The following is a 13,644-nucleotide window of genomic DNA, read 5'->3' as shown; positions in this document are numbered from 1 at the left end:
CACGAGTTGCAAAATTTTGGGAAACGAACGAGTGAGCGTAGCGAACGAGTGAGTTTTCCAAAGTTGTGCAACGAGTGAATAAAAATCCGTACAACGCACTTTCTATGCTGTAATTTGTTTATTATATATATAACGAGAATTCAACCATTGAGCACTTTACGCCGATTTTTCCAGTTTATAACCTTTAGCATACAACAGTTAAGGTGGCTCGTACCGGTTTTTCTTGCGTGGGAAGTCTGGTGACTAGCGCGCGCGTCACGCTTCATACCCACGAGTCACTCGCGAGATTTGAAAAGAAAAACAAACATGGCGGCCGAGTGCGAGGTTGCTTTTCTTCATTTTAAGAAAGAAATTCCGCGTTCAACTGAAGTTTTTTCAACAAGAACATTTTAAGTCAACTTAATGTTCGACAGTCAAAATGTTTTCGGATCTCACTGCTCGAGTTGGGAATTATTGAGTTCGCGAAGGCTTTAGCAAGAAAACTAACCCGATGACCCCTATTTTTTATTGCCCTAATATTTGCCTTTAATGTAAAGGAAACGCCAGCCAGAAAAAATCTAAAAAAATTCTACGAAAGGAATTTTTAATTACTTACAAATTGCTCTTTTTTGCATTTGCAAAAAATCCGCTTCGTAGAATTTTTTTTAAAATAATTATACAGTTTCTTTTTCATATGCTTTAAGTTATCACGAGAAAAAAAAATGGGGGTCATCGAGTTAGTTTTCAAGATATAAGCACTGGAAGCTGAAAAAGGGTCCAAAAAATCATTGCCTACCGTTGCCATGGTAACCACTGATGACGTAATTATTGGTATGTTGGATCAACAACACAATGGGTAATTTAATTATACAAAAATTTTGTTACGATCTTTGATTATTTTTTTGGCCATTTTCTTCCAAACGTCGCACAGTCAAAAACCTGAAAACTGGTACGAGCCACCTTAAACGGCGCTAGAAAACAAAGCTGCAAATGCACATAGCTTTACAAGCGAATTCGCTATTTCAATAATATGAAAGAAAAATTACTGGCGACAAACTCTCCTAGCAAGAACTTTATTTAAATAAACACACTGCGTTACATTTATAAACTTCGTATCGCATCGAGGAAACTTCGCCACAAGCAAATAAACTACTGGCGAATCAACTGGCGAATTTTGAACAAATTGTGACAACACAAGGAGTCGGTTAATTAAACTATAATTACGACGTAAATCCAATTAAAAAATACAATTTACTTTACCAAGACGATCCCAAGAGTTCCTGAATACTCTTAGAAAGTCCTTGGATGTGTTGTAAGTTCCGATGAAAGTCTTGTCTTCAACTCGCTTTCACTTATCGACACTTCGCCTTCGCCTGTCTTCACTTCGCCTTTGAAGAGTGATTTTTATCACTGCTGTATTCTTTAGGTTTTGCTTAGCGAGTTTCTGTTGGCTTGCATTTCCATTAAGTTCTTAAAAGGCAAAGTTTTGTAAAGAAACAAAACATGTAGCTATGTTTTCAAAGCATAAACTGCCGTCGAGAGCAAACTTGCCGCTCGCTTTCTCAACTTCGTTGGAAACCATTTAAATTCTCGCGCTGTGATTGGTTTAGTCGTACTAGGGGCCTGATTACATGAGCCGGGCTGGCTCGGTTTGCCGAGATCTCGGCACGTCTGTTAAACGCAACAAAAATCAACTTCGCGATTACATGACAACCGGGCCAGCCCGGTTAGCCGAGATCCCGGTATCGCGATGCCGGGATCTCGGCTAGCCGGGATGAAAATTGTCCATGTAATCGCGTTAACCGGGCCAGCCCGGCTAAGCGGGCCAGCATTAAATTTCTCTTCCGAGCACAATATCCGACGAAAAAATCAATGCAACTCCTTCTAAATAGGATGTGGAGGTAACATAACCCATCCAGATGCATAAGTGCAAAAAATTAACCACCAAATTGCCGTAAAAAGGTGATTAAGATCATTCGTGCTCTGATCATTCATGCTGAAACCGGGCTGAAAGTCATCTCGGCAAACCGGGCCAGCCCGGCTAACCGGGCTCATGTAATACCGGGCTGAAAGTCATCTCGGCAAACCGAGCCAGCCCGGCTCATGTAATCAGGCCCCTAGTCTAGATGCTGATTGGATATATTTTTCACATGTGAAGAAAGCTATACGCGAAGCTGATTGGACGTATCGCTTTTTTCACATGTGAAAATATAGCAAATATAGAATTCTATTTGCAAGGTTTATTGCTCAAAATTCTCGCTATATATATAATAATGATTGTTATTATATGGCAAAGCCAGTCTTAGGCAAATCCGATCGTTTTGATTGGTTCTTTCTCGGTCGGGATTTTGCCATACGGACCGTTTCCATGAAAACGGTCCAAGCCGTGTAATTTTTTTCGAAAGCCGGCAAATTCAAATTTCCAACTAAACCTGCGAAAACAAAACGTGTACTCTCATTCTTCGCAAAGAAACTACCGAACAGATTGATATTTTACAGAGCTTATAACGTGGACGAAGAAAACGGGCGCGATCCATTGGACCAAATTTTTCGGAAATTCCGGTACAAAATCAAATGGAACAGAAAGTTTCCGGAAACTCGTTTCGAAAATTTTGGTCAACTTCTGGAGGTTGTCCTCAAATTCCGGAAAATCGGAATTCTCGGAAAATCCTGTTCCATTCGCCAATTTATGCTCGGGCCCAGTTTTTCCCAACCCGGAAATCGACAAAATTCGACATAGCGGGCATTCCAGCTGCTCGACACTGATCAGTGTTCGTCTTGTCTTCTTGCGGCAGACAGCTTATAAACTGCGTTATTGGAACACGTGTGCTTAGCAAGCTTTGGTAAGCAGTTCGAAAATACGTGCACACCACGTATAATTGTCTTAAACGAATGCGATAAGAGCACATCTTGTGCATCCAAATGTTTCCGTAGATGTCATAAAAGCAGACGTATGTGTTTCCAGTGTAAACTTTTCGCATTCTTTACGTTTAAAAAAGCGTGGAGCTACGTTTTTGAGCTAAGTGAAAGGATAGATGGCTTCAGAATTTATCAAGAGGGAGTAATATCTTCAGTTTTCTTTACTGTTTGCGGGAATGGAACTAGCCTGGCCGATTCAAGTGGAAAATACCGTTCCATTTGACAGATGAAAATTTCGAAAATTCAAACCGAAAATTTTGGTCCAATGGATCGCGCCCAACGAATATTCACCAAGCGAATTTCAACCGAATTATCTTAAAGATTGGAAAACTTCTGATGTGGAAACTGAAACAGGCATCACCGAAAGCTAGGAGGCCATATAGACGATTTTATAAATGAACGGAAAACTATAAACACAAATAAGAAGACAGCTACTGAAATAAAAGCTCTTCCCCGCTATATTGAAGGTACGTGAAGGTAATATTATGACAAATGAAAGAATTGAAAGCCTACCTGCTTCCGAGCTTGACGAACTTTCCGTCCAAATTTTTCACGCAGCGAATTTTTTTATAAACACACGAAGCAAAAAAAAAGGAGAAGAGTACGAGCAAGCAGCAATTTCCAGTTTTCAGCGAAGCATACAGCGATGTCTGAGAAGAAATATTCATTCAGCATACTCAATGACACTGATGAGTACTAGCTGCGAGTGCCAGCCACTAGTTCACAAGTACAGAAAAGGAAAGAAGACGCAAGCCGCCGGCTCAGGCGATGGATGAAGTCGAAGATGCTCTTTTTGAAGCAGGAGAATTAAGCGACTCCAATCCAGTGGGCACTTCATAGAACTGTCTTGTGCTTTTTTTAAAAAATTACCCTTACACTTCGGTTTACGAGCCAGAGACGAAAGCCGAAAGTTACGCTGGAGAGCTGAGACGTTCAACTTCAACGCAGAATGATGGCAAGGAACCTCAGTTTGGTTTGCCAAGCGGCCTTCTGGCTTTCAGTGATGCCTGTTTCAGTTTCTACATCAACTTTCCCGATATTAAGAATAATAAAATTCGCTTGGTAAATATTCGTCTTCTTCGTCACGAAACTCAGAAAGAACAAGGTAGCTTGTTCTTTCTGAGTTGCTCGCGTCATCATACTGCAATTTACGGAGGAAGCCCTTTGAATGCAAGTGACCAGAAGTGCTTTTTAACAGAAAAATAAACAAGCATGGCTCGAGTGCCATATAATAAACTACTTACTAACCTAGCTTGCTCGAGCCGTACTGGGGAATATTGGCCCTCGGTCGTTTTTGTACGCGGACCTCGCTGCGCTCGGTCCGTATGCCACGACCTCGGGAAAATATTCCCCAGTACGGCCCTCGCGCTCGGTTAGTAAGAGGTTATTATTGATTTTTATCGGAAGTTATTTTTGTCAATTTCTACAAGTTAAACATGGACACGATGTTGTTTTATGGTTTTATTGAGTCATTCAATCGTGGACCGGATATGTAATGCAAATACAGTAAAAACCCGCATATAACAACCTAGGTTTTTTCAAGTTAGCCTAAACAGGTTCTTCTATAAATGGTATTTAGGGTAAAATTAGGCTAACTAGGTTCTTAATTAGGTTCTTAACTTTTGTTCAAGAAAAAAAGTAGAATTGTTAAATGATCTGGTCTTTAATGTCCAATAACAATATTCTTGGAGGCTTCGGTAAGCAAAATACTATACTATTCAGTTCACTTCACTAGCTTAGTTTCATTGTCATCTAGCTGCTCATCAAGAGCAGGCCGAAAGGACAAGTGATAGAGTTCCCATCGGTTGCAAATTGTTTTCTTTCTTTTTATATTTCCTTTTTGTTTTTTGAAGGTTTTAGGCAAAATAATAATATCATAAGAAAAATGAAGTTTTGGTCTATTTCAAGAAAACTGACATTAATACAATATTTCGGCTGGTAGCTAGTTAAGCATGCATGTACCGTATTTATTCGGCTATATAAAGCCGAGACCCTAGACTTTTAGTTTTTTGGAACCAGAAAACCCAAATCACTCGGCTATAAGCCGAGACCCAATTTTCCCTTCAAACTTTAAAACAATCCACGTGCAGCGAGCGAATCAACATATTCGTTAAATCACATCTATGTAATTGAAAAACAACAACTGATAAAGAATGAATTTATAATAGAACCGTACACAAGCGTGACAAAACATTCACCTGAGTTTAGAATCCCATCTTTTTTAAACAACTAAACCTTCAAATTAAGAGTTGTTGCCGAGGTAGAGACAGTTCAGAATAACTGCAAAATCGCCAGAGAATACGGGATGATTCCTGATGATTCAGTAAATCTTCAGTTCGTCGCAATTCGCCAAGTTGCTAACGAAAAGATCAAGCAGATCAAGCGGGTGAACTTTAAATGTCATCAAAACGAAACATGTGCTGTTACCAGTATTTGTCTAGTACTCTGAATCCAATCAAACTCTACTGGAGTGGTTTCTTTTAGCAGAGAAGTCGTGGTATTATAAGTTTTCGGTTTCGAACAAGAATATTACATCAAGCCGATTTCTGTCAGATCGTGTTACAATGGCTGCGGTCACATCTAGACTGCTAACTATAGTTAAGACGGCGTTAACTATAGTTAGCTATTTCGGTAATGTGACCGCTTCTCTGTTCGCCCTAACTATAGTTAGAAAATTTACGCCTCGCTGATCCAAAACAATACACACTAACTATAGTTATACCCAAGCAGGGTTCATGGGTTAGTCTTAAGTTTACAAACGAAAAACCAATCAGAATGCGACAATTCTTTTCGCACGTGCAAGATGAACATAAATATGCAAAGCAAAGCGTGAAGGAAAGGAAAAAAGAAAAACAACACGCCAAGAAATTACATATCACCAATGTTAGCAAAATTAAAGCTTGAATTCTTCGGCTTCTAGCATCCTTACTTCATTTTATTTTCTTCAACGCAGAGATACCGTGCAAAAATACAAAAATTGAGGAACAATTAGATACAGATCAACAACAAGGGCTGCCATGAACTAATTTAAATTCGAAATTATTCAAAAGCTAATCAGAACTAAGTATAGTTAACTGCATTGGTGTGACCGCAAAGGCGACCGAAACCACTAACTATAGTTAGGTATGACGCAACGTAACTTGAGACTAACTATAGTTAAACTTTAGTTACGTCGTAGATGTGACCGCAGCCAATGTTTACCAACAGGACAACTCGGATTAATATTAATCGGATTAATATTAATCCTAATGATTATTATAATCCAGTAATAGATTATAATAATCCAGTAATAGATTATTATAATCCATTAATAGATTATTATAATCCATTAATAGATTATTATAATCTATTACTGAGGTTTGAGCCGTGCCTTAATCTATTAAGATTAATATTAATCTTATGTAAGATTAATATTAATCGGATTAATATTAATCTTAATAATAAATCTCAACAACGCAATCCTAGTCCAAAGCTTCCGAAGATTGATCTAAGGCGGCCTTATCAATATCTTATGCATTCTTGGACTCTTTTGCTTGGTATCTAAATATAACAGATATCTGATCAGTAAAATTAACAAAGAAAAATGTAAAAGGTTTCACACAATCGTAGAAGTGCTCGATGCAAATACATGCGAACAGTTACTCAGAGTTTCACACACGAAGCGATCATCAGAGTGTGCTGTTAGATGCGGGTGAAATACAATTTAAACTACGTTCATGGAGGACGGTTGGAACAGAGACAGGATCGTTCCAACCGTCCTCCATTAACGTAGTTTAAATTGTATTTCACCCACATCTAACGACACAGTCTGAAGATCAGTAAAATATAAAGATATTTTTTTAATTAGTGCGTCTGCTGATGACAGTAGCTGTTTGCAATTTGTTTAATGAGCTACTAAACAATATTTTAAATAAACATATCTTTCGATTTGCTGTTATCTAAACATTCGCAGGCTTTTATCGGGATTATAATAGAGATTAATATTAATCCGGATTATAATATTAATAATAATCTAATCCTTCCAATTTTTTGCCGTGCCTTAATCTATTACTGGATTATAATAATATATTACTGGATTATAATAATCTATTACTGGATTATAATAATCTATTTCTGGATTATAATAATCCTATTATAATCTATTATTATTATAATCCGCGGATTAATATTAATCCGAGTTGTCCTGTACCAAGCGCGTGGGAACAGCAGCTTCTGATTGGTCAGTTTCTGGTGTCGCCACAACAAGCCAAAAAGATCGATTCCTGACCCTTCTTCTCTTGAAAAGTCACGTTAGCAGTGATTCTGCAATTTAACTAAACTTTAAGGAAAGGAACAGAAGGAAAGGAACAGTCTCAGTCTCAGGAACAGTCTCAGGCAGAAATAATTATTGTAGAAGAGATTGCAAGGAAATTGTTTAAGACATGCGGGATTTCGAATGCCCTCGTCAGTTCAAAAGACGATCACAGTACGCCGACAAAATAAATAATATTTCAGAGCGAGCCGATGGACGACCAATCCCAGCCTAAATATCAAAGAAAAGGCGAATAAAAACTTCATTCCTAGTGTTGCTTCATTAAACCAAATGGTTTTTAAAGAGCCGCCACTAAAATAAAAGGTAATGACCAAGAATAAATTACAAACGCTTGCTAATAATTTTGATTTGTTGATGATCGCTCGGCCTCGGCTTATAGATGAATATTTCATTCAAATTTAACTCTTTTCTAGTACCATCGAATTTTTTTTCGGAAATACTCAGCGATAAATCGAAACCCCAACTTTGTTGAGTTTTAACCAGTTCTCAGTAAGATTTGGTGAAAATATATAGCCTTTGTGTACTTCATATATGCGCATGCGTTCAGCACAAAATTCCGTGTGCTTGAGTCTACGCCTGAAAGAATGCATACCACAAGGAGAACTTTGGGTTTTCAGAAACAAATATATAGCATTTGTGTTTTTCATATAAAGTAACAAAGATATGGCTTGCATTTTCCCCAGCCCCCTACTCGCTTCACAAGATTAATTGATTAATTCAATTTGATATTAATTAATTAATTCAATTAAAATGTTAACAGGAATCGAGTGAAGGAGGGAAGGAGTGAAATCGGCCCACTCACCAAAACTCGGAATTTTCCGAGTTAAAAAGGGGGGTCACCGTATTCGTTTAGCAACAGGAAGACCTCGTATTTACATATATTTCCTTTAAGTATTTCGTTTGCGAATACTGGCAAAGTGCACGTTTTCGGTGATAATTTATTATTCTGCCATAGAAATTGATCTGTACTCATTAAATAGAGAGAATGTGATCGCTACTTTCGAAAAAAGAGAAAAAAATGATAGATCACCGAACTCGTTAACGAGAAAACGATGATTTCTCTCCCGCGCGAGCCAAGCCGCATAGAAAAAAGCCGCCATTTTGTTTATGTGCGCGCGCTAATTGCGCGTAAAATTCTGCGCAGTAAGAATGCGCAATGCAATACTATGGAATCACCTTAAAAAATAAGAAACAATAGATACTTCAGCGCGGTTCAAAATTAGAAGAGGAAGTTGCGGCCAAAGTAACGGTGTGCAACCCTCTATTCTTGCTATAGCAACGCCATAAATATGAAGCAAAAAGATGGAAGTGTTCGGGAGGGCTACAATGTCCGTGCATATATCGGATCGAGTTGAACTTTCAACTACGCGAAAGCACCATAAAGGAGATGCAAGATGCAATCAACAGCGCCCTGAGCGTTGCCTGGGATGAATGAACTAGTTAAACTATTGTTAAGCGGTAAACCCCAAACCAAGAGGATGTTGATGAACATTTTATTATTATTTTTTTGCAATAAAAAGCTTTATTGGTGTTAGGGCTTACAGTACAAGGAAACAATAAAAACTAACAGGAATAATAATAATAAATTATAAATGTATTTACATGAGTTACAATTTGTTTTACATACAGTGCATACATTTATCGTTAAACTTAATTTTACAAGGATACAAAGAAAACGTAGAAATAGTAGTATTGAAAAAAAAGATAACGTACTTGTATTTATGAGAGAAAAAAAAGAAAAAAAACTACAAAAGATTTTCATATTTTCTTTGAATTCAGGCAGCTTGTTATTTTGGATCGCGATTTCTCTTTGTATATTAAGTCTTTCTTTTAAAAGTGACAGAAAACTTTCGATGTTGATGAACATTCTGTCTGGACCACAGGCTGGACTTTGGCAGGACTACATGCTGAAAAAATAAAATGTTTTACCATTTGAACGCCGGTCTCGAATTGTTTACCCGGTAGTAACGCCATCTGATATGTTTGAAACGAATACACCTCCAGGGTCCTTGGGATTAGTGAGTGTTATCGATTACTGTCGATTGCTATCGATTAATATCCATTTTCTCAATCGATTAAAATCGATAATTATTTTTTCTGTAAGTTCGATTGTTATCGATTACCGATTTCAATCGATATCAATCGGTGATTGATTTTGATAGATATCGATTGTATCGATTGATTTCCGATATCGACTTCTATCGATTGACTACGCCTGGGCTATCAAATCTTAATCTTCAGAAGCGTCATTGTATTTTTTAAATCGTGAACCAAATAGAATACCCGGGTAGACTACCAGTACGAACTTTAGAACGTCTGACCAACAAGAACAGAAAGGTTAAACAAAATTTGTTTACGAATGTATCAAACGTGACTTAATTCGCTTTCAATAAGTCTACAATGAGCTACAATGCACTCGAATGATAAAATTTAAGTTATTTATTCACCTGCTCGTAAGCTAGCCTGAATTTAATGCATCCCTCTGTGGTCGCCTACTTCCCACACATGTGCTGATACAAACGGTTATAACTTTTGAAATTTGCATGAATTTTTTTCTTGGCATTTTTTCTTGCAAGATTTTTTTTTGTATTTTCCCCACCCCCTATCACTTTTCTAATAGTTCGTCCCTAACCTTAATCTACATGATTAAGGTGTCAAGCAAAATCTGAGGAGGGCACCAAAACTTCACTTGGATGCTCAAGGACTCAAACACAAAAAATACTTGTAAATAGACTGTATATAAACTGCATATAAACTGCTTGATGGTGGCAAAAATTTATATTCTTTGCACCTTTCTTTTCCTGCATGTGGTGGTTAGAGCTTGTAGTGTTGTATGAAGGTGGTATCACAGCTGTTAATACAGCCAACAGCCACAATCTGACATTCCAAGATCACCCAGATATGTCCAGGATTGAACGCTAATGAGATGCGCGTTCCTCATGACAGGCATCACAAAGTGTCCTTACTAATAAAAATGCACCAAGACACACTAAATTTTGTCAAATATGAAGTAATATGGAAATGTCAAATAACACAGTCAAACATGAAGTAATTATTAAACAATACCTGCGTTCAATCCTGGCCATAATTGGCTCATAAGCTAATTTACATTGTCAATAAGCAGACAGACAAAGATGCATGAATTTATAATTTATGCAATTTTGATTGTAGACTTTCCAGTTTGGAGGTAAAAGGACAGACACATTAAAAACTGACATCAATTTGTTAAATTGCAAAGTCTCATGTTACTCTTAGTGCTCCGGCTAACATTACAAGTTCATCAGAAAAATACTTTCCTAAAATCCAGGCCCCTGAAAATTTATTTCTGGGTTATTTCTTCAATAAAGTATGTTAAGTTCCATGTAATTTGTTCAACTGTGCTCTGTTATAATAAACAGCCAATGAACCAGGTGGATTTTTATTTTCTTAAGTACAATAATCGTGCAACCCTTGTCAAAACAAAGTTGATTTTATTTTTATTGTACGTGGAACAGAACTTTAATGTATGCAATTGGCAATATTTTTATTATATCTCCACACATAGGAGATTTTATTTTATTTTATTTTTATTGTACGTGGAACAGAACTTTTATGTATGCAATTGGCAATATTTTTATTATATCTCCACACATAGGAAGTATCCAGTTTACCTTTTAGGCATATTTAAGACAAAGCTGAGTCTCTCTCTAGGACTCACTTTAAGATTGTGGAAGTAGGAACACAAGTTCAGGAGACTGGATGTAGGAGTGTGAAACTATCAACAAATTGTTTTGCTTCTTGAATTGAATTCAGTTGCACAAGTATTCAAGGAATTATGCTATTTGTGGACAATCGGGCATCCCCGACACTGGGATCATACATTCCCCAATCCCAAATGATCCTGTGTTTACTGCTAGTTCAAGTTCAAACTCCATTGGAACACACTGACATGTATGTTCACTGAACATTGTGTATGAAAGCTTGGTGTTTTTAGCAAGAACACAGAGTGCTGACCTATGGATGCAAACTGGAGATGAATGATTCATTTGACCACCAACACATCTGAAGCTCATCAACTCATTGTTCAAAATTTCCTTGACCTCATATCCCTGATGCGTGATGATCTTCTTAATGGAACATTTTCACTTGTCTTGTTAATGTTTCCATTACTACCACCATAGACTAACTCCCAAATGAAAGAAAATCGAATGAGAAACATCTTCCAAACAACAAACCATCCTGAAAAGTAAATAAAATGGATTACATTATTCAAATTGACTTCAGAAGTTTGGGGATGAAGTTTTGGGGACTATAATTCTTTTATTATTATTATTTAATAATAAACAATTTTTTTACAATAAAACGGAATACAAAAAAAGATAACTTACTTAAATAAAGTAACTTGGTAAAGTAAACTATAAAGTAACTAGGTCTCGAATCTTCTGTTTGTCTATCCTGAGCTTGTTTTTCAAAAACTTAAGAAAGGCAGTGAAACAGAAAGGGTCTTCATTTTTCGCAGCAAAATAGATGTACTGTCTGGCCACAAGCAAACAAAAATTAATACCCCAAAAGGACTGCTTTTGTGGATGAAGAGCAAATAGAATATCGCATTGTTGGAGGTTAATCTGGGGATTACTTTTCGAATTCTACCAAGAAGTAAACTTAGTCCAAAAAACTTTACTTGAATCACATTTAACAAAGAGATACGTCAGTGTTTGTCTGCCATTGCAAAGGTAACATTTGTCGTTTTCTGCTAGCTTGTCTCTAAAAAGTCTACTTTTTGAGTACAGAATGTTGTGGTTGATCTTAAATTGAAAAACTGGCATTCTGACGTCTAGAGTTAGCTTAAATGGAAGTTCATACATATAAATATAAGAAGTACATTTTGGATACTCATCTAAAACATATTTATATTTATAAAGGTTCATTGAAGTGTTTAAGGGGGCTCAACTGGATTTTTTAGGGGTAACACCGCTCAAGTGAGAGTTTGACAATTAACCTTAACAATGCTATCAAAAAACGATCACGACAGCTGTATAAGATAAAGATGAAAATTTGTTATAACCAGTGTTGTATTGACATCGGAGTTGCCATAGCGACGAAATGGTCAATGTCATTACGATTTTTACTTTCGCTTGTATTCCTCGGCAACAGGAGACTTTTTCGGAAATCACTCAAAGGAACTTGTACCACACATAGCTGCCTCAATGTTGGCAAAGTTTAAACAAATAATTTATATGAGAGCATTGTTGAAATATTTGGGGATGAAGTTTTGGGGACTATAAATACATTAAAAAACATACTAGCGAGAAAATGGGGTAATATCTAAAGAAAATGAAGTGCCTCTGTCCCGTGGATTGCAGTTTCATCTCACAGTAGTTTGATTCCATTTAAAATTGTGTGTTAAACAGTGGTGGGATTGCTTTGGTCAATTGCGAGAAAAAAGAATTTGATGAGCATGCCTTCCGGTGCTCTTGTTGCCATTTTTGTATATATTTTGGTCAATGCCTACAAAAGTGATAATAAATTAAAAACCGCCTGATGATTTTTTAAAAAATTTGACAATCTCGAGATTTGTCATCAATTGATGTGTTATATTTAACTGTATTATATCTAACACAGCTGTGGTGATCGTTTTTCGATAGCATTAATGGCGACGTAGTTAATTCTCAAACTTGTGAGGTGTTACCCCTAAAAAATCCAGTTGAGCCACCTTAACAGAACTAATGCATGTAACAGTGGCCATCCCAGGAATGATGCATCTAGGCAGGCATATGATTTGTCAACTTAAGTTGCCAATTCTAGCCTGGGATAGAGGATTTGAATCACTTATTTGCATCCCTGGGAACAGACCTTCTGACCCCAAACTTTCATGTCGTAAACAAACACAAGAAGGAAAAATATAATTAATACCTGAATAACTTTTTGTTTTGTTCTGGAGGTTATAGTATTGCTCTAAAACAATACAATAAAAAATTGTTAAAACCATCTTATTTTAAAAAGTTTTAAAAAGGCAACAACGTTTCGACATTGGCTTAAAGGGCGGCACTATATGTCACAGAGATTTCACAGATTTTTGGCCTAAACTGTCCTGAAATTAATGGAAGGCAACCCAACCCATAAAAAACAATATCTTTGAACATCTAAAGGAAGATATCACCTAAATTTGTGTATAGAAATCAAGCTACGGCTAGAAATACTGTTTTTTTTAAAGACGTGCGGAAACAATTTGAAAACGTTTGCCTAACGTTTTCAAATTGCAATCCATTTCCATCCGAGCCATCCGCAGCCAATAATTATGCCAGTTAACAGTTTCAGTGCTCTAATATAGCAATTTTTGATAAAAATGGACTATAATTATTTCTAGGTTCCATGTGACACAAATATAATTTTTGGCTGTTCAAAACTCTGGTAAAATCCTTGACACAGTCCCTTTACGTCAAATATCAAGTAAA

General features: G+C 36.8%; 1 long non-coding RNA gene across 3 annotated transcripts in view; it reads right to left on the bottom strand.

Moving 5' to 3' along the window:
- Window positions 1-8,413: 8,413 nt before the first annotated feature.
- The window catches only part of LOC144650102 (uncharacterized), a 13,871-nt gene continuing 8,640 nt past the window's right edge, over window positions 8,414-13,644 (bottom strand). For 2 of the 3 annotated variants that reach the window (XR_013570012.1, XR_013570011.1), the window contains exon 3: window positions 8,414-11,428. This is a non-coding gene — a long non-coding RNA (uncharacterized LOC144650102). Of the gene's footprint in view, window positions 11,429-13,102; window positions 13,145-13,644 lie in introns of all 3 variants that reach the window. The other variant, XR_013570010.1, reaches the window with a different exon arrangement.

This window comes from Oculina patagonica, chromosome 4 (assembly GCF_052425735.1).
Source record: "Oculina patagonica isolate OP01 chromosome 4, crgOcupat, whole genome shotgun sequence".
NCBI classification, from domain to species: domain Eukaryota; kingdom Metazoa; phylum Cnidaria; class Anthozoa; order Scleractinia; family Oculinidae; genus Oculina; species Oculina patagonica.
Note: the sequence above shows the minus strand (reverse complement) of the source record. Positions and strands in the feature narration are given on the sequence as shown.